Source organism: Zingiber officinale, chromosome 6A, assembly GCF_018446385.1.
Source record: "Zingiber officinale cultivar Zhangliang chromosome 6A, Zo_v1.1, whole genome shotgun sequence".
Taxonomy (NCBI): domain Eukaryota; kingdom Viridiplantae; phylum Streptophyta; class Magnoliopsida; order Zingiberales; family Zingiberaceae; genus Zingiber; species Zingiber officinale.
This window is the reverse complement of record NC_055997.1, coordinates 13,680,227-13,701,588: the sequence shown is the minus strand read 5'-3', so window position 1 is coordinate 13,701,588 and position 21,362 is coordinate 13,680,227. Positions and strand designations below refer to the sequence as shown.

General features: G+C 36.8%; 1 pseudogene; it reads left to right on the top strand.

The window, feature by feature from the left end:
- LOC121994625 overlaps nucleotides 1-21,362 on the top strand; it is a 34,270-nt pseudogene continuing 12,908 nt past the window's right edge.

Sequence of the window (21,362 nt, the reverse complement as noted above, 5' to 3'; positions counted from 1 at the left end):
ATGAAGCACAAGACATTGAAAGCAACTTGGAATGAGACATCATCAGAATCCAAATTAGAGGAATATACTGGACTAGCATTGATGACAAGTCACCAAGAGGAGAGTATATATGAAAGGGGAGCCACAATAGAAGAAAGCAGTAGTGAGGAGGACGTAACCAACTTCAAATCGGGTCTAGTAAGTGAGACATATATACTACCTCCAAATGAGTTATATTCAAGCATAAAATTAATGTTTAGATCTTTATATAAAGTTAAGACAAAAAATAAGAATTTGAAAAAGGAAATTTTAGAATTAAAAATAAATTTAGCATGTTCGTGTCTATTAGAAATATATGAAAAATTAAAAATTAAAAATTAAAAATGAAACTTTGAAAGATCAAATTGAGAAAGTGAAAAATAATTCTATATGTTTTAATCCAAATGTTTCAAGAAATTCAAGAAGCCTAAATTTGTACTTTAAATTTTATAATGGCTAAATTAAAAAAGTATCACGAAAATATATTTTAAAGAAATTTCTTATTAATCCAGTAGGTAAATATTTATTTTGAATCCCTAAATCATACTTAGGTTAAATACATGATTATGTATGTATTTTAATTTTGTTTGCAAAATTAATTTCATATACTTACTTTTCATTTTTTTAGCTGAAATTTTTCTCTGTATTGAAACAATAAATAATCTATTCATATAAAAGTTTTTGGGATTTTTCATTGAAAAAATAATTTTCTTTTAATTCTTGATTAAAAAATTATAATTTAAAATTTTAAACTTTTTGGAGATTTATTTTTTAAAATCTGATATTTTATATGACTACCATTACATTTTAAATATTTAAAAAAAGTAACCAAAATTTTAAAATAAAAAAATTATTTTTAAATATTCATTTTAAAAAATGAATGTTATCTGCTTAAAATATTTTTCGTGCGAGTTTTCATTTAGATTTCCTTATTCAAATTCTTTTTTTTGATAATAGACAAGTTGGTTCTTTGTCTATAAAAGTGTTTTCAAAATTTTTTAGTCTTTATTAAAATTTCTATAAATTATTTAGCAAAAAACTAATTTTTAAGTATAAAAATTCATGAAAGTTGATTTTCCAAACTTTTAATTTTTGTTCTATCATTAATTTTTTTTATACTTAAAAAAATACAGAATACTTTTTTTGGGACATAATCTATTTTTTATATTTATTTTGCAAACACTATGATTTTGTACAAAATAAATTATTTCTATTAAAATACTTGGATATTTTTTATGATTTTTTTTTCTATTCCATATTCTTTTGTTGAATATTGAGGAAACTTTTTAGAATTTTTTTGGAGTATTAAACAATTTTTTAAATTAATTTGGATAATTATGATTGTTAATCTTAGAAATTCTAATTTTCGAAAGAATATTTTTTGAAAAAAAAAAATCTTCACATTAGTACCTTTCCTTAACTCCTTGGAAACTTTCAAATTTATATTTTTCAGTTTCTAATATTTTTATCCTAATTTTATTTTGATGTGATCAAAAGAAGAGAGTGAGAGATGAGAGCTTAAGTCTAAAGTTTAATAATTTAGGAAAAGACTCTAAATTAGTTGGCACCTCCAAAAATAATAAGTTATCAAACTAGGACTAGCATAAATAGGAATAAAAGTTTAACTTGATAAATGATACTGGAGAAATTTTGGATGATAGTAGGTTAAGGAAACTCTGCCTATGCATGTCTAGGAAGATATAGCTTCGACCTAATACATTTAGCTTAGTGGAACTAACTAAAGTTACCCTTTACTAATCTTAACTGATAAGACCAAAGTTTTATATTAAGTTCAGTGGATAGGAGCATTTGAAAAAAAAATTGAAGGCGTGGTTACTCTAATGATGTCCAAGTGACTCATCGTATCTTAGAAGTTTATCCAAAGAATGTTATTTGTTGAATCCAAAACTAAACTTAAATCTAATACAAGTTAAACCAACCCCTGAAATTTAACTTAACTCATCTCATAAAATTATAGAATTTTCTGATTGAAAATATAGATCGGGTGAGATGACTAAGGATTCAAATTCAAATCAAATTACAATTTAAATTAAATTTAAATCAAGTTAAAATTAAAATTAAATTAACTCAAAAAAATGTCACTAAAGGTGCCTCTGATACAATCGGAGGCACCCTCGGAAGGGTGAGAAAATTCCCGCCCTAACTGACTAAAGGTACCTTCGGTAGAAGGCACCTTCCATCGAGCTGAAGGCGCCTTCAACCCTCATTTGTACAGTGAATAGAGCCTTTGCTCTATTCACATTTACCTCAAGGGAAGGCGCCTTCCAGCAGTGCTTCTCTTCCTCTTCTCCATCTTTCTCCTTCCTAACCCCAACTATGCCTCCTAGGTACCATCTAACTCAACCTATCTAGTCCTTTTCTTCATTTATATGTTTTTTTTAAAATTATTTGCATGTATAAACTATGTTAGAAAAAAATAAAATGTTATTCCATCCCGGGCAAATTCCAGTAGTACCCCATCTATCGATGCTAGATTTTCCACCGAACAACTTAGGCTAGATTTTCTACAGTATTCATATGTTGCACTTAAAACTAGGTTTCTAAGTAGGTCATTCTTCACCCGGTACTATTAGATAGACTAATTTATTATAGTCATTCGATTGACTTAAACTTGTGTGCCCAGTTTTATAACAATCTAGTTAAGATTGATGATTTGACGTACTCCGCTAGAGTTGTTGGGAAGGACTTTATCTTCTCCCCCACTCTATTGTATGATAGCTTAGGACTTAGGAGGTCTGCTTGTCTATTTTTATGTTTTCCTAGTAGGGATTTTCCATTTGAAGAACCCTACTCCTACATTACATTGGATATCATCCACATGTATTTTTTTTTTGGAGAGGAGAAACTACCTACTGTGACTAACTTTAGGTTACTCTCTCTTAGGGTACAGGACTATGTCCTGTATCAAAGTCCTGACCGCCTACATTTTATTTATCATATCTCGCGATGTTGTGATGATGTGACCTTCTTACTCTTTCTTCTTGTATGCACTATGTCAGCGCCTAGACATCGATATTGCATTACACATATTCTAGAATATCATCCATGCATCTAGTCTCACCACTAGGCATTAGGTTCATATACCCTATTATCATATTTTGACTTATATATTCTCGACCATAGGGGTAGATTTGACCCAGGGTACGCCCACCTCCCTTAGTGCATATGATGAGATTGGTCAGCGACAGCTTGTATTAGTGCATATAGATGTCACTACTCAAGAGGGACTAGCTTAGAGAGTGGGACCACAGCCAGACATTCCAGACGAGGCCGAGGATAATTTTCCATCTATCATTCTGGCTGAGGGGGAGGAGTTGCTGATATTTACGGCTGAGGAGCTCTTTGGACCTCTTCTGACCCAGCCCTCGACCTCAACCCAACCCTCAACTTCACTATCCGTCGAGGACCGACTTGCCTGACTTGAGGAGTCTTCGGTACAAATCCAGTAGTTAGTCTTGGATGGATTCAGCTCTCTCCGGGAGGAGATAACCACCAGATTTTGGCAGATTCTTCAAGCTTTGCGAGTCCCTGAGTAGCCCCCACCTTCACTTGCTGATGATGACCAAACCTGATTATATTTAGTGCACTATTATACACTGTATATTCTATTTACTTGATCAATACAATTAGCTACTTTTTACCTCTCTATTTGGATATAGAGTGGTAAAAATTATAAAATTTTCAAATGATTTATAAATAATTTTTCAAACTAGTCTACTATTTTCAAATAATTTTTCAAATGATTTACAAATTTTAAGAAAAATTCTTTCTAAAAATTCCTAGTTTCTTAGTATTTCAAAATTAATTTGGTCTTAGACTAGATCAAATCCATTGAAAGTATCTTCCTATAGATCTAGGTATCGAGCATCTCATAAATACAATAGGTTTATCTTGATTGTGTATTCAAAAACTTAGAATAGCATGAGATGCATAGGCCTATTGCCTATACTTCGGATGCTTATATCAGTGCATCAACACAAGTCTGGGTGAAAGATACCAAAAAAACAGAGATCAAGTTAAGGAATTAATTTGAGTCAAACACTAACTGGATACATTTACTTAACTTGATTAACCAAGTGAACACTGTTATCTTCTAATATGTGGTTAGTAACTAATGGCTAGACATTTAAGGCTAAATTTGTAGATGAATGTTTTATTAAATATATAAGGTTTAGGGGGAGGGTAATTGAAAATGATTTTCAAAATAATTTATTTCCTTTCCTAAATACTTGTTGCAAAAATCACTTTCAAAATTGGTTTCATTTTTTTCGACAAAAATACTAGTTCTTAAGATACTTGCTTTGCAAAAATTCTTATATTTTTTTTAATAAAATGCAAGTGTGTTGAATTCTTTTTACATATTTTGAAAAAGATTTTTAAAAAACACTCCAGAAAATCTTTTGAAAAGTTGTATTCAAAGGTTATTTTTTCACTTTGAAAAATATCTTTGAAAAACCTTTAAATATTTTTTTTTGAAAACTAGTTTATAAATATTTCAAATATTGGAGAAATTCTTTGAAACTACTTTCAAAAATATTTTGAAAAGATAATTTGTAAAATAATTTCAATTATTGCTGAAATCTATGAGTTTCAAAATTTAGTTTTACAAATAGTTTATGTTGCAAAATTAATTTTCAAAATATTGAAATATTTTAAACAATAAATTTTTTTTGTTAAAATATTTTTAAATTTTACTAACTCCTGCCTCTAATAGATTTGTAAGTTTTTTATTACTTTACACAACTTATTACTTGCTTATGTATTTGCAATTTGCTATACCTATCTACATTATTTTTTATGAATATTAAATGAGAAGGGTAAAGGTTAAGTATGAAAAAGAAAAATCTTAACCATAAAATGATCAAGAGAATAAAATAGAAAGTTAAATTACTTGATTTTAAGTTCTCTTGAATCATGTCTATTTTATTCTTGCATAGCTTTTCCTAACTCTAACCTAAATTGTTATTATATCAAAAAGGAAAAGATTATTGGTGTAATTTGCATTAACGATCTAGCTCATATTTTGATGAATGACAAGTGAGTTAAGTTAGGTGTTATCGTAATCTAACCTTGTTATCGAGTGTACAGGGTTGATTAACTTGACAGGTCAAGATGACCTAATACCAGACAAGAAGTCTAGTCAGGATGTTCAATTCTCGAGTGATGAAGTTCGGATGTATGATTTCGACAGGAGATCGAGATATGTGATTCCCGAGTGGCGAAGTCCGAATGTGCGATTCCGACAGGAAGACCTAGTGGATTAAATTGACATCAAGGAGGTAACTTGACACACGATCAGTGAAGGTAAGTCACTGGAGGAGAATGACTAAATGAGGGTGCGCCCCAGTTAAGAGGATAGTAGGCGTCAATCCAATTTATGTCTATTTTAGAAATCTAAATTGTGACAATGAATAGATCTTGGTTTGGAGGACAAAGTCTAAGTCATAAATTAATTATATTATTATTATGTTATTTCATTTTATAGGTTAGATATTATCGTGTTGGACTAACCTAACTTGGAGGGTAAAAGGAGCAAAAAGGCCTCAGGTGAATAATACCTGAGGCGCCTTCAAGCATTGGAAGATGTCTTCGTACTATTTATAGAAGGCGCCTTTGGTTCTATGGAAAACGCCTTCCAAGGGATAGAATTCAGATTCGTTGTAGATAGGAGTAATGAGTTTGGGATCAGATTTTACATGTTGCAAGTGACTTCAAGTCTATGGAAGGCGCCTTCCACACCCTTTAAATGAGTGTCTCGACCAAACTTCAACACACAACTTCCACAAAAGCTTCTATGCGTTCGATCGACTTTCTGACTGCCTTCTTGCTACTGTTTTGCTATGATGTTGCTGCACCTGACTACCACCGAGGAGTCGTCTAACACTGAGCTTGATCCGTTAATTTTAGAAGGTGTTGGGTAATGAATTTACAATTCTGTACTTAATTATTGTCAAAGGAAAGTGTAGCGTGTTACACTTATCCTATTCTTTCTCTTGTATTCGATGTCCTCTTTTAGTAGTTTTCGGAAGAGGTATTTTAGTGGATTACCCATTGATAGGTCTGCAGGATCTGGGTCTTGGAGTAGAAGTCGTCGAAGACTCCGAACCAAGTAAAACTGAACTGTATCTCTTACTTTTACTTGCTTTTGCTTTTGTGTTGTCTTTCCGCTACATACTAATTCAAAAAGTAAAAAGTTTTTCAAAACCACGTGATTCACCCCCCTCCCATGTGCGTCTCAATCCAACAATTTACTTGAGATGAGTATAGCTTATTTAGTGTTGGAACCGATTTAAACATGCTATTGTGTTACTTATCACACCTAAGTAGGAAATTTGGGGATCAAATTTTTATTAGTGGGGGAGAATGTTTATACGACAACCAATTCATAATTAAATAATATAGTTAATTGAGAAATAATCTTGTAGGAATTTTTGAGATTTTTTTAAAAAAAATTAGGATTTAATCCGAGTTCAGATGAAACATTTTAGGGGATAAATTTATTAGGCTAAGAGAAAGTCTGCTTGAAATATCTCTTAAGTGAGAGTTGATTGATTTAATTAACATAAGGTTTAATTCATTAACGCTAAGTATAAAAACCTAAATCCCTTATTTTCTTCTCATTTTCACCCAAGCCCCTCTCCTCTTCTCATCACCGCCTCATTTCCCTCACACCCGAGCCCTCTTCTTCTTATGCCTCCCCATGCTGACCGACCATTGCAACCCAGGCAACATCATAGCCACTGACCATGTGGGAGCCGTCATCACCCCCCTGTGTTGAACCAAGATGACTGATCAACCATTGCCCCATCATTACCTCTTCTTCTCATCGACGTCGATCACCCAAGCTCTAATTCGATGCCGTCTTTTCTCCCCCGACCGTAAAAAATCGGAGTATATCAAAAGATGAGCACCCAAGCTATGTCCTTATTGTTGGAGCAATCATTGTATGTCTAGGTTTTAATATTTGGGCAAAGGGTTTAAGTTAAGATTTGCATCTGTATTTGATATACGCTATTGAGTGTGCAAGTGACAGGTGCAAAGAAAGTCCAAGTGTGATCTTGACAAAGATGAAAGTCCAAGTGTGGAGTCTTGGTAGTGTAAGTCTAATTATGATCTTGACAACTTAAGTCTAAGTGTGACTTGGTGAAGGTAAAGTCCTGGAGTAAGGAGCTTTTGGCAAAGTTGAAGTCCTAGAGGTGAGAAGCCTCTTGGTAATAGAGGACCCAACGACAAGAACAAAGCTGAAGAAAGCTCTTAAAGGTAAAGCATGAAGGATAAGGAAGCATCTGAGAGATGCAAAGTTGATGGAGGAGGCTAGAAGACAAGGTCAAGTTGTGTGGGTGAGGATAAGTGCATGAGTGATTGTACTGGGGTAAAATCTTAGGTTTAGGGTTTACCAGTTGACTAGTATATGTCTTAGACAACTGGTGGTTGAGAACCAACAACTCAGAAAGATGTAGAATTTATGGTTTATAGTTGCAAAGTTACCAGTTGACTACTAAAGTTAGTAGTCGATTGGTAGCGAATAGAATGCTTCTGTTCACTTAGCCTATGAAGACCATTCAATTGGTAAGTATGATAGTCGACTAGTATCAAGTCTTTGGGGTCAATGTGGTAGAGTGTATACTAAAAGTCTAACTTTTGTAAACATTTATCTTAAAATAAAGAATCACATTGGTCAAAAATGTCTACATTTATATGCTAAGTGTAGTTGTTCAATTAATTTATATTGTAGATAACATGATGTGTGATGTCACACACAGAAGATCATGTTATCAGTTCCTTATAAATTATAAACAGTAGCTCACGACTGAGATGAAAAGGAACAAACCATCAAAACAGTCGTAGTGTAATTAGGTATTAATTTATCTTGACTATATAATTACACTAGTACACTTAGAGTGTATTGAGTAGGACCATTGAGGTAATTTCTTTTTATACTGATCATGGAAGTGTGTGCTCTTAATTCTAATATAATGACAAGCACATATATTTAATATTTATTTCTTTGACTTATTAAAGGGTGAGATTTAGTTCGATAAATCAAAAGACCCGATAAGTTAGGAAATGTATTACTTATAGTGTGTGTTGTTGATTATAGAAGGAAACCGTGATCTAGTAATCTAGGTTGATAATGTCCCCAAGAGGAGCTCATAAGGATTATCATTTAAAATCCTACAGGTGGACTTAGTCCAACATGATGATAAGATTGAGTGGTACTACTCTTGGACTAAGACATTAATTAAAATGAGTTGTCAGTAACTCAATTAATTAGTGGGCATCCGATATCTTAAACACAAGGATATTAACACATTCATGATAAGAAGGAACCCATAATGTAATTTGGGATTGATGCGGTAGTGCAATAATAACTCTCTAGTGGAATAAATTATTATTGATGAACTTGAGTTGTGTGTTCAGGGCAAACACGGGATCCTCAAGCTCGTCGGGAGGCCAAAACTAATTTCTCCTCTAGGTCCCTGTCGTAGCCTCATTAATGCCTCATATTCACTCATGAGAAGCCCATCTTGGTGTCCAAGAAGGGGCCGACCCATGGCTTGGTGACCAAGCCAAAGGGGCTGACCATATTCTCCTTAAGGTGGCCGACCATATACTTTATGAAGGGGCTGGCCACATAATTCAAATTAAGAGGGGTGTTTTGAATTTTTAAAATCTTCTCTTTGTAGATATCTACAAGTTTTAAAAGATAGATTTTAAAATTATAAAACTTTTCTTATTTGAATTAGGTCACATGGTTTAAAAGAAAGTTTTAAAAGTTTTCTTTTTTAACCATCCACATGATTTTTTAAAAGAGAGTTTTAAATTTGAAACTTTCCTTTTTTGTAACCATGATAAAAAAGGAAATTTTAAAAGAGATGTTTTAAATTTTAAAACTTTGTCTTAATTTTTAGAACTTTCCTTTTTTAAATATCATATTAGGAAATTAAAAGAGAGCTTGTAAAATTTTATAAGAACTTTCCTTCTTTGCTTATAAAATTTTTACAAGATTATTATTCCTTCTTTTAAGGGCCGACCATCCTTGCTTGGTGCCCAAGCAAGGGGCCAGCCATTCAATCAAGAGGAAGAAAAGGAATTTAAAAAGGAGAAAAGGAAAAACAAGAGGAAGATTTTAATTTTTTGTAAAAGTCTTTCCTTATTTGCCTTGGGCAAGTATTATAAAAGAAGGGGTGGAGAGGCCTCATGAGGGATCAATTCTTATTCTCTTGCTTGTGCTCTCTCTTGTGGTCGGCCCTCTCCCCTTTCCTTTCTCCTTGCTCTCTTTTTCCTTGGTGGTGGTGGTGGCCGAATATTAAAGAAGAAGGAGGAGCTTTTGGGTGGTGTTCATCTTGGAGGATCGTCGTCCACACGACGTCCAAGAGGAGGCGAGGAATACGGCAGAAGATCTCGAGGTTATTAGCATACAAAGAAAAGGTATAACTAGCAATTGTTTTTTGCATCATGCTAGTTTTTTTTTGTATGAATTCCAAACACAAGATACATATAATTCTAGAGTTTCGAATTTATGATTCGAGTTTGTGTTTTTTTATTTTTTGAATTTATGATTCGATTATTCTTTTTGGTTAAACCTAGAGTTATCTAAGGAAATTAAATATTAGTTTTAATTAAAAGGCTTTGTCTAGGCGGTGGTGGATGATCTCATACCCAAGAAGGACTAGTGCCTCGTCATGCAGTCTTGGAAGCTAATTTTGGAAATTAATATTTAATTGAATTTATAACATAGGTAGATTTGGATCAATAATGTTAAGCATCGTTTACGATCCAAATCTAAATCATTAAGAATAGATAAGTTAAATTTGGAATCAATAATGTTAAGTTCCGTTTGCAATTCCTAATTTAATTTATAAAGAACGCAATAGGTTGTTTAGGAAAGGTTTGACACTTGTATAAAATTTGTGTACAGTGGAGTCGGTACGATCTTCCTAGGACTAACCAACACAATGATTAATATTCTATAAAGGCCAGTCGACTGATAACTTTACCAATCGACTAGTAGTGGGAAAATAGCTTGGATTTTTTCCCCCCCAAGCTCTATATAATAAAGATTGAGATGGCTGGCTTGGGTGAAGAAATTAGAGGTGATTACCCCCTAATTAAAGTCTCCAAGTTCTCATGATCTAAGTGCTCTTGATCAATGTTGTAGTGAGGTTTCTCCACAGATAAAGAGGCTTGAGCTAGCCTGAGTGTCGGGATGATCCACCGATCGATTGAGGGATCGTCCACCATACAGACATGCCATGAAGTAGGAGCATCATTTCTAAATCATGCTAAATGAAACATGTATTATGGTTTGTTGTTCTTTCCTTCTTGTCTTTAGGATTAACTTTTGTATTACTTGTAGTTGTTTTATATTCCACTGTGCTAACAAGTGCAGGAAAGTGAATGAAGTGGATGACCGTCTATTCAACCCCCTCTAGTCGATGATCAAGGTCTCAACACTAATCATCACACCAAACTTGTGCCCTAGCTCCCTGCCACCAGTTATGACTTCTGGTCATAAGCAGGCCACTATCTATGCATATGCTCCCATGTGTTTAAGATGTTGTATCACAATCGCCCCGTCAACCATCACTGACTACCAGCAACTATCTCTAAGTTGGGGACATCACCTGCCACCGGTCACCGTGGGCAAGTATCCAATGGAGTTGAAGCTACCGAAGAATTTGGGGTAAACGCCTTTAATAGAGTGATTAATATGATGGATTAAGTGAATTTGTGTCAGTGAGATTTTGATCATTTTAGGTGGATTAATAATTGATACTTAACCAAATAAATTGATAAGAGATACTAGAATGGTGGATTCATTGTTTGGTTGAATTCATTAGTTGGTTGTTAATGCATGGCTTGGTTGGATAATTGAAGCATGTTAACATGGATAGTTAACTAATTGGGTCGGATTAATTCCTTCCCCAGCTTTAACCCTAAATCCCATGCCGCCTCGATCCTCCTCCTTCCCTCGCGGACCACCCCATTAAGGTCATCGGCCGGATCCGAGATCCCCCTGCCGACCTCCGGAAGGACAAGTCCTCAGCCGTCGTCGAGATCGCTGCCGATGCCCGTTCACTCCGCGTGCTCACTGACATCGGCTACCGCGACTTCGCCCTCGACGGCGTATCCATGTCGGAGAACGAGGACCTGGAGGGCTTCTACCGACGGTTCGTGGCGTCGAGGATGGAGGGCGTGAGTCTGGGCGCCAAGTGCACTATCATGATGTATGGGCCTACTGGATCCGTGAAGAGCCACACGATGTTGGCTTTAAGATGAAAACGACGTCGGCGGTGACGCATTCGGGATTGCTCTCTTCGTCCAGGTTACGGTCCTAGAGATTTACAATGAGGAGATATACGATCTGTTAGAATTTTGTTTTAAATTCAAAGTATTTTTTTTGCTAGTGTTTTTAGTCCCACATTGCTAAGTGGAGAAGCTTGGAAGGGCTTATATAGGAAGCCCTTCCATCCTTGCTTAGCAATGATAAGGGGATCTACACGCATGCGCGGGCCAAGCCCAAATCGAGTGGATTGGGGGGTTTGAGCCGAAAATCCATAAACCGGGCGTCACGTGCACAGGGGGGGTGCAAATCCCAAGCCCGTGGGCCTTGAGCGGGCGGCCCGGTTTGTTTTTGCTGGTTTGGTTCAGTCTGAACCAAAACCAAACCAGAGTTTGGTTTTTTCGGTTTTGTTCCGCGCGTGAGGAAGGGACGCGGGCGCGACACTGAGACGCGTTTCCTCGCTAGCGAAGCAGTGCTTCGTATCTTCACTCAAGCCTCGAGCTTTCTCCTCCTTCTCCCTTCTCTGTGCGATTCATTCTGCACGGTTTTCTGCTTTCTTCTCGTCAAGTTTTTCGCTGCTTTCTTGTCCTGAGGCTTGGTCTTCCGGCGATCTGAGGTTGGGTCCGAGTGTAGCGTCCGTTTTGGAGTGCACCTACGGACGAGACGAGCGGTTGTCGGATCTTGGGGGAATTTTGCCGGAGAGCCTTTGCACCGTGAGGCGGCAATAAATTCTCTAAGGATAGTCGGCGTGCCGACGCTTCAACCGGATAACTATATTTTAAACCCTACTCCTTTATTTATCTGTCTATTGCATGCTATTTTTTGTGCGAATATAATACTGCTTATATTGCTTTATTTTACAACATTCTTAGAGAATTTATTACCTACATCAATAGACATGATGAATGATAGGGTAATAGGATCTGATGAGGCTAGTGCTAGACCCGAGAAATTTTACGGGCAAAACTTCAGACGTTGGCAACAACGGATGAAATTTTGGCTTACTACGCTAGGGCTATTCTCCGTTATAGAAACAGACCCTCCTTCACCTAATGAAGAGGAACCTGCCCGTAGTGTTGCCTTAGAGAGGTTTAAGCAAAGGGATTATCTCTGCCATGGGAGAATCCTGTCTGCCCTCTCAGACGCACTATTTGATGTGTACTGCTCAACCTCTTCAGCTAAAGAGCTATGAAAATCTTTGGATAAAAAATATAACTCCGAAGATTCTGGTTTAGAAAAGTATACTGTGGCAAAATTCCTGAACTTCAAAATGGTTGAAGGCAAATCTGTGGTTGAGCAGACACATGAATTCCAAGTTCAAATTCATGATCTTGCTGAAGGAGATATGCCATTACCTGAAAAATTTCAGGTCTTGTCTATCATCGAAAAATTACCTCCGAGTTGGGAAGATTTTGACATGACTCTTAAACATCGGAGAGGTAAAATCTCTCTAGAAGATTTGATGATTGCCTTAAATATCGAAGAAGAACATCGAAAGCAAAATAAAAATGATGATACAAGAATGCCTATGGATTTTATTCCAAAAGCGAATGTAGTAGTCTCATCTGACAAGAAGAAATTCAAAAATCAGAAAATGAAGAACAAGATGAAACCCAACCCAAAGGTTCAAAAGAAAACTGGAACCAAACCTAAGCCTTGCTGGGCATGTGAACAGGTTGGACATTATGTCAAATTCTGCCCTAAGCGAAAGGACAAGGAGAAAAACCAAAGCAATACGTCCAACACCAAGGCACAAGTAAATGTCGTGACTGCTAGTAACGACACCAGCGATAGGTTTGTTACCTTCAAACCCGAACTAAACTTGATCTATCAACCCAATGAATGGTTAGTTGATACAGGTGCTAATGTACACTGTTGTGATGATCACTCTGCCTTCCTTACTTATCAGGTAATTGAAGGCACTTCCGTGATCATGGGGAACCATTCTGCAGCCAAGGTGTTTGGGATAGGACAAGTTGACCTGAGGTTCACCTCTGGAAAAGTCCTGTCACTGCATGAGGTGCACCATGTTCCAGCGGTCCGTCGGAATTTGATTAGCGGATCAAAGTTAGTCCGTGCTGGTTATGAGTTGAACTTTAAATGTAATAAAGTTGTAATATTACATTTAGGAACCTTTATTGGAAAAGGTTACCTTAATGAAGGTTTATTCAAACTCAATGTAGAAAATGATACCTTAAATAAATCTACTAATATTGGTTGTTCATATAACATTGAGTCTTATGATATATGACATGACATATTAGGACATGTCAATTTTAATACCGTGAAAAGGATGATGAACCTTGACATGATTCCTAAATATGCTATAAATGATAGGAAAAAATGTGAAGTTTGTGTGCAATATAAACAAACCCGAAAACCCTTCAAATCAGTTGATAGAAATTCTGATATTTTAGAATTAATCCATACTGATTGTTGTGAGTTTAACGGTGTAATAACGAGAGATCATAAAAGGTATTTCATCACCTTCATTGATGATCACTCTCATTATTGTTATGTTTATTTGCTAAAAATGAAGGATGAAACTTTAGATAAATTTATGGTTTTTAAATCTGAAGCTGAGAATCAAACCGATAAAACTATTAAGAGGTTAAGGTCTGATAGGGGTGGAGAATTTACCTCGAACCTGTTTCAAAAATTTTGTCAAGATACAGGTATAATCCATGAGGTAACTGCTCCATATAGTCCTCAATCTAACGGTATAGCAGAACGAAAAAATTGAACCCTTGAAGATATGATTAATTCCATGTTAGGCAGTTCTGGGTTACCCAACTTTATGTGGGGGGAGGCTCTATACACTGCATGTCATGTGCTAAACAGAGTCTCAATGAAGTCAAGGGATAAAACACCATATGAGCTTTGGAAAGGCCGAAGGACAAGTTTGAAATATCTTAAAGTGTGGGGGTGCCTTGCAAAGGTACTAGTACTTGAACACAGAAGGAAAAAACTTGGTCCAAAGACCGTAGATGGTATCTTCTTCGGTTATGCTCAAAATAGTATTGCATATAGGTTCCTGATTATTAAATCAGAAATTCTTGGAATAGATGCAAATACTATTGTAGAACTTCGCGATGCTACATTTTTTGAGGATATATTTCCTATGAAGACTAGAACACCTCAATCTAGTATTCCTACTAGAAATGAGCCTTCTTCCGTAGAGGTCCCACTATCCGTAGTGGGTACACCTTCCTTAAGTCACTCTAGACTAGATGAATCTAGTGAGTATACAGAACCAAGAAGGAGCAAGAAGCAACGTGTGTCTACGGATTTAGGCCAGGACTTTATCACCTATAATATAGAAGGTGATCCTGTGACATATAGAGATGTTATGGCTTCTCCAGAAGCTAAACACTGGAAAGAGGCTATTAAAAGTGAAATGGACTCTATTGTCTCTAATGCCACTTGGGAGTTGGTAGATTTACCTCCTGGGTGTACCACTATAGGATGTAAATGAGTGTTTAAGAGAAAACTAAAACCTGATGGGTCAGTAGATAAATTCAAAGCCCGCCTAGTTACTAAGGGATTCAAACAAAAAGAAGGAATTGACTATTTTGACACTTATTCTCCTGTTACTAGAATTACTACAATCCGAGTGTTAATCGCATTAGCATCCATATATCATCTTGAGGTCCATCAAATGGATGTTAAAACAACATTCTTGAATGGAGATCTAGAAGAAGAGATATATATGGATCAGCCTGAGGGATATGTAGTCTCTGGAAATGAGAATAAAGTCTATAGGTTAGTTAAATCTCTTTATGGTTTGAAGCAAGCCCCAAAGCAGTGGTACGAAAAATTTGATAGAGCTATGCTATCGTTTGACTTTGAAGTAAATGACTCTGATAAATGTGTGTATGCTAAAATGAAAGATGATAATTGTATTATCCTATGTTTATATGTAGATGATATTCTACTATTTGGAACTAACCTTTCTATTATTAATGAGACTAAGGCCCTCTTAAGTGGTAAGTTTGATATGAAGGATATGAGTTGTGCTGATATGATTTTAGGGCTGAAGTTGACTCGTTCAACTGATGGAATAACAATTTCTCAGTCACTCTATGTTGAGAGAGTATTAGAGAAATATGGTTATAGACAAGTTAAATATGTTGTCACACCATATGACCCTTCAAAAACTCTCCACAAGAATAATAGTGGTGTGGCAGTGTCTCAATTAAGATACTCACAAATAATAGGTAGTCTAATGTATTTAGCTAATTGTTCTAGACCTGATATTTCTTTTGCTATAACAAAATTGAGCAGGTTTACCAGTTATCCGGACAGAACGCATTGGGATGCATTAGACAGAGTACTCAGATACCTAAAAGGTACTATATCCTTGGGCTTGTGGTATGGGAGATTCCCTACAGTCCTGGAGGGATATAGTGATGCTAGTTGGATAGCAGACACTACTGAGTGTAAAGGCGTTACTGGTTATGTCTTTACACTTGGAGGCGGTGCAGTTGCTTGGAGGTCTGTTAAACAGACGATTATATCCCGTTCTACATCTGAGGCAGAATTGTGTGCTTTAGATACCACAGTAACTGAAGATGATTGGCTTAAGGGTCTTCTTTCAGAAATTCCCTTGATGGTAAAGCCAATACCTTCTATTTCAGTACACTGTGATAATCAAACAACAATAGCTCAGATTAGAAGCTCCAAGTATAACCAGAAATAGAAGAGATATGTACGAATAAGATTGAAGTCTATTCGTGAGCTAGTGTCTCTTGGAGTGGTGTCATTGGACTTCGTAAGTTCAAAAGACAATATTGCTGATCCACTCACAAAAGGACTTGATTCTGAGAAAATCAAGAGATCAAGTAAGGGAATGGGACTGAGGCCTATCCTGATTTCATCTATAACGACAACCTAACCTATCTAATTGGAGATCCCAAGAAGTAGGTTCAATGTGGTATAAACAAGTTATAAGGGTGAACCGTAAGCATCAAATTGATTGAGATGTAATCTCATAGTCTCTTCCCTGGATAGATGCTTGACTGCTAGTAAGGATGAGCTTAAAGGCTCTTAATGAGTTCAAGGTCTTATTGATAGGATGCTCGTAGTACATCCTTGGAGAACTCACCTATGTAAGTGTAACTGTGTGGCCGCAGTGTGGGGGGTCTAGGGAACTCCCCTTAGCACTTATGAAACAATATTCGCTGGCATGGCTGTAATGCACCAACCCAGAAGGATTCAACCATCGCCTGTGATGAGTTGTTACCATTTGCTTCACATATAAAAAGGTTTAAGTTCAAGACCTAGTTCACTTCAAACCTATGTGAATAAGATTGGTGTACTTAGGTGAAAATTCAAACCGGAAGGTATTTCCACTAAAAGCTCATTGCAACCTAGCCTCAGGACATATATATATATATTTGTTGTTTTGTTTTTAACCGAAATGATTTGAATTTGTGGGGGATTGTTGAATTTTGTTTTAAATTCAAAGTATTTTTTTTGGTAGTATTTTTAGTCCCACATTGCTCCACATTGCTAAGTGGAGAAGCTTGGAAGGGCTTAGCAATGATAAGGGGACCTACACGCATGCGCGGGCCAAGCCCAAATCAAGTGGATTTGGAGGGTTTGAGCCGGAAATCCATAAACCGGGTGTCACGTACGCGATTAACGCGCGCAGGGGGGGTGCAAATCCCCAGCCCGTGGGCCTTGCGCTCACGGGCGGCCCGGTCTGTTTTTGCTGGTTTGGTTCAGTCTGAACCAAACCAGTTTGGTTTCCGGTTCGGTCTGAACCAAAACCAAACCAGAGTTTGGTTTTTCGGTTTGTTCCGCGCGTGAGGAAGGGACGCGGACGCGACACTGAGACGCGTTTCCTCGCTAGCGAAGCAGTGATTCGTATCTTCTCAGAGTGAATAAAAGGGGACTTGCAGCACCTCTATTATTCACTCAAGCCTCGAGCTTTCTCCTCCTTCTCCCTTCTCTGTGCGATTCATTCTGTACGGTTTTCTGCTTTCTTCTCGTCGAGTTTTTCGCTGCTTTCTTGTCCTGAGGCTTGGTCTTCCGGCGATCTGAGGTTGGGTCCGAGTGTAGCGTCCGTTTTGGAGTGCACCTACGGACGAGACGAGCGGTTGTCGGATCTTGGGGGAATTTTGCCGGAGAGTCTTTGCACCGTGAGGCGGCAATAAATTCTCTAAGGACAGTCGGTGTGCCGACGCTTCAACCGGATAACTATATTCTAAACCCTACTCCTTTATTTATCTGTCTATTACATGTTATTTTTTGTGCGAATATAATACTGCTTATATTACTTTATTTTACAACACGATCTTATTTCAGGAGCTTCCAAGGAGGAGCCAGCTTTGGTCTCCGTCTTCCTAAAGGCAACAATACGCCCAAGGTCGTTTTCCCCCCTTCCGTTTCTGATCTTTATTTCTTCCTCTCTTTCATCTCTCCTCATTGGATTGATATCTTGAAGCGAATTCAATTGACCTATTTTTTTTCAGAGCTACAGATGCATCAGCTATGCGATTCTATTATTCATTATTGAACTGCTCGACTTATCAAGATAATAACAATACATAAGAGGTGATTCATAGTTAAACAGAAGAAATATGAATTTAACAAATGCAATGGTTCTTGTCCAAGAAGAATATCTTCTAGTGTCCAATCTAATTTCTCCTTTTTTCCATCGTAGCAATATTAATTGTAAATAAAAATATCGTTGTATTGATTGCAACAATCTTCTCTTTCTGAGAAACTTACAGCATTCTCTTCTTTAATGTGATCAATGTAATAATATTTCATTTCGATGGCCTATTTAGATGAGTTGATGCAGTTTGATCATGTCAGCACAATGTTGGAAACCCTGAAGATAACAGACACTGAAAATAGACTTTGGGTCCAACATGAACCAAATAATTGTAAGGATGCACATATACTTAAGTTGTGTTAAAACTAGCTAAAAGTTTTATGTGTCTTCCATTTAAACGAACTATTCTTAGTTGTTGTTTCTGCACAAGCCATCCTCTTCAGCTGTACATTGGTTCTCTTTGAGATTTTATCATCCTTCGCATTTGCAGGAGCATGTTCATATGTTTACAATGTCTTCCAAATAAAATACATATATCTAAGGAAATGGTATAGTATCACCCATTTCACTTCAGATAGAAGAAAGTTGGTTTGTTTGTAGGACAACTTTTGCTATAAAAAAGCTAGAGAAAATGGCTAGGAATTTTCCAATTAATCCTTTTCCTCTGTTGAACAGGTTCGGTTGGAATTTATGGGCAAGAAGGCAAAAAATGCTAGCCATATATCAGGAAACAAGCAGCAAAAATAACTCGGGAAGTTACTAAAGTTGAAAAGCGCCGGATTGTTAAAAGCACCCTTTGTAATGAAAGAAGTTCAAGGAGTCACTCCATCGTATGTTTACCTTTTCTTCTGCCATTTTATGCAATCAAAAGCAGTACAATCACTACTGAAATATTCAATCAATTTTCAGATAATCTTAGATGTTCCATCTGTGGGTGGAAGGTTGATGCTTGTTGATATGGCTGGTTCTGAAAACATAGAAGCAGCTGGTCAAACTGGTCTTGAAGCAACGATGCAGGTATTATATCCCACTTACATCTTGTTAGTTGACTCAAGGTGCTGTCACTACTGTCCCTCTTTCATAGATTGCAACCCATTCTCTGATAGTACCCTTTTTAACCAAATCTATTTCCGCTTCATGTTGAAGTTGAAGTTGGATGTTGTCTTGTTCAAGTTGGGTGTTGATGGTATGCCAATATTTTAACTTATTTCTATTTGCTGATGGGTTTTACAAAACCAGTTGTTGTTTTGGTGTTTTAGAAAATTTTGGATGAATCTAGGCATTTTGGAAGGGTAGGATCGAAAAGCGCTAGTGGAGGAGGTGAATTATGCATGTCGTTTTTCATTCTTTTGCAAATCATGAGTTAAAGCGGCAGAAATAAGAAAGAGATAAAACAAGGGAGGCTGACATAGGTCGGTTTTACTTAGTTTGAAGCCTTTGACGACTTCTACTCCAAGGTTCACATTCGCTGAGTGCCTTCATTGGACAATTCACTATAAGCTCGAATAGTTACAAATATTTAAGTACAAAACAATAAACAAATTATACCGACAACAAGTAGAGTAGTAGCTTGAGCATTGTTTCTCGGAGCACCATTTCAGTGTCGTAGAGAGCTTCTCATAATAGTGCATGAGTATGAAAGTCATAGCAATTGATATGTTGAAACTACTAATCGAAGCTGCTTTTATAGGTCAGTCCAGACACCTGGACCACCCTGGGCATCTCCTCTGAAGCTTATCCGATCCTGCTTCGACACTGAGTTATCCAACACCGGACGCCTGGAGTGCTGACATGGTTGCACCTCAACGAAGCTCTATCCAAGTCGCCTTTATCCCTTCCCGAAGGCCTAGACCACTCCCAGGCGCCTGAATGATGACATAGGTCAGCCAACCAACTTTTGCCGATTCATCTGCTCGTAAAGCTGAATTCGGGCCATTCCGGGTGTTTGGACCCACTCGGGGCGCTTGGACCTCCAGACACTTGGATCCTTTTCGAGTGCTCAGAATGCCCTAACTCTAATTTTGATTTCCTGCATCACAGAGTTAGCATAAAAGACAAAAGAGAGTAAAGATAAATCTGACAATTTCGGGATTGTCCGGTCATGACTTTGGATTTCACTAAAATCCTAGGTCGGACCGACGCCTACTATTCTCTCGGGGAACGCTTCCTCACTGGATTTCTCTTCTCCAGTGCTTAGTTTCACTTATCATTTGCAGTCTTACTTGATTCTGATCCCTTGACTCACCAGGTCTTCCTGCTAGATATCTCATCTAGGCTTCAGCTAGTTGTCAGGTTCCAGAGACCCAACTGGACTTCCTACCCGATATCAATCTATCTAGGTTTTCTATCAATTATCGGGTCCTCTAGAACTGTCTAGATTTCAGCCTGGTGTCGGGTCCTATCTAGTCTTTCAGTCTTATATACTTGGTAAATAGATTAGAGCACACAATATCTAACTTTAACCTTTTATTATACATTAAAACCTGGGCTTTCTGTCAATTATCGAGTCCTCCAGACTTGACTGGACTTTAGTGGTGTCAGGTCCTATCAAGTCTTTCAGTCTTGCACACCTGGTAAATAGATTAGAACACACAATATATAACTTTAACCTTTTGTCATACATTAAAACTTGAGTTTAATTATTAGTGTTCACTGCACCAACATTTTCCTGATATTTTCTTCTTTTTGCCTTATGCTAGACATGTATTTACATCCCTAGCTGTTAATATTCTATGGATAGCATAACAAAAGTTTGAGATGCTATTGTCTTGGGAGGCAATTTTATTAACTTCCTCCGGGAATTTTAGTTTAAAGGCTTCTAGCTACATCTCCCAAGTAGTTTTCTCCTACCCGGATCATAGCATCTCCAGTTTCAATATCCATTTCATGTTTTGCCTGATAGTCTCTTTGGACATAAACTATCCATTGTTCTAAGTATGTGTCATATAACTGAGGGTCGCATTCTGTTATATTAAGAAGTACTGAGTCTTTTCCAAAGAAAGTTACCTCTGGTTGCCTTCTTTTTCCTATAGTCCTGACTAAAGGATTATTATTAGTATATGGATTGACTCCTCACCTAGGAGAATGCCCTTGACCATAATCCATGGTTCCCATAGTACCTTCTGACAATTTTACTTGATAGGGTGGACTTGGATTTGAAGTAACTGAAGATTCTCCCGTATTCATCAGATTCTTTTCTAATAATGCTAGGAGACTTATTGTGTCATCTTCCTATTTTTTGGCTATTATATTGTTGTCTTCATCAAAATATAATATTCAATTGTTCTCTAATTTGTTATGTTTCTTATCAAATTCTTCAGTTCCTAAATCATTATGAGTCCGATGCTTAGCAAATTCTGAAGGTAGATATACGTATTCATTTAAGTCCCCAAAGAAAGTTTTGACTTCCTCTAATTTGTACATTAAGTTGAAATGATTTGCTTTAGTGCTAGCATTTTTTATTTCTGTTCTTGT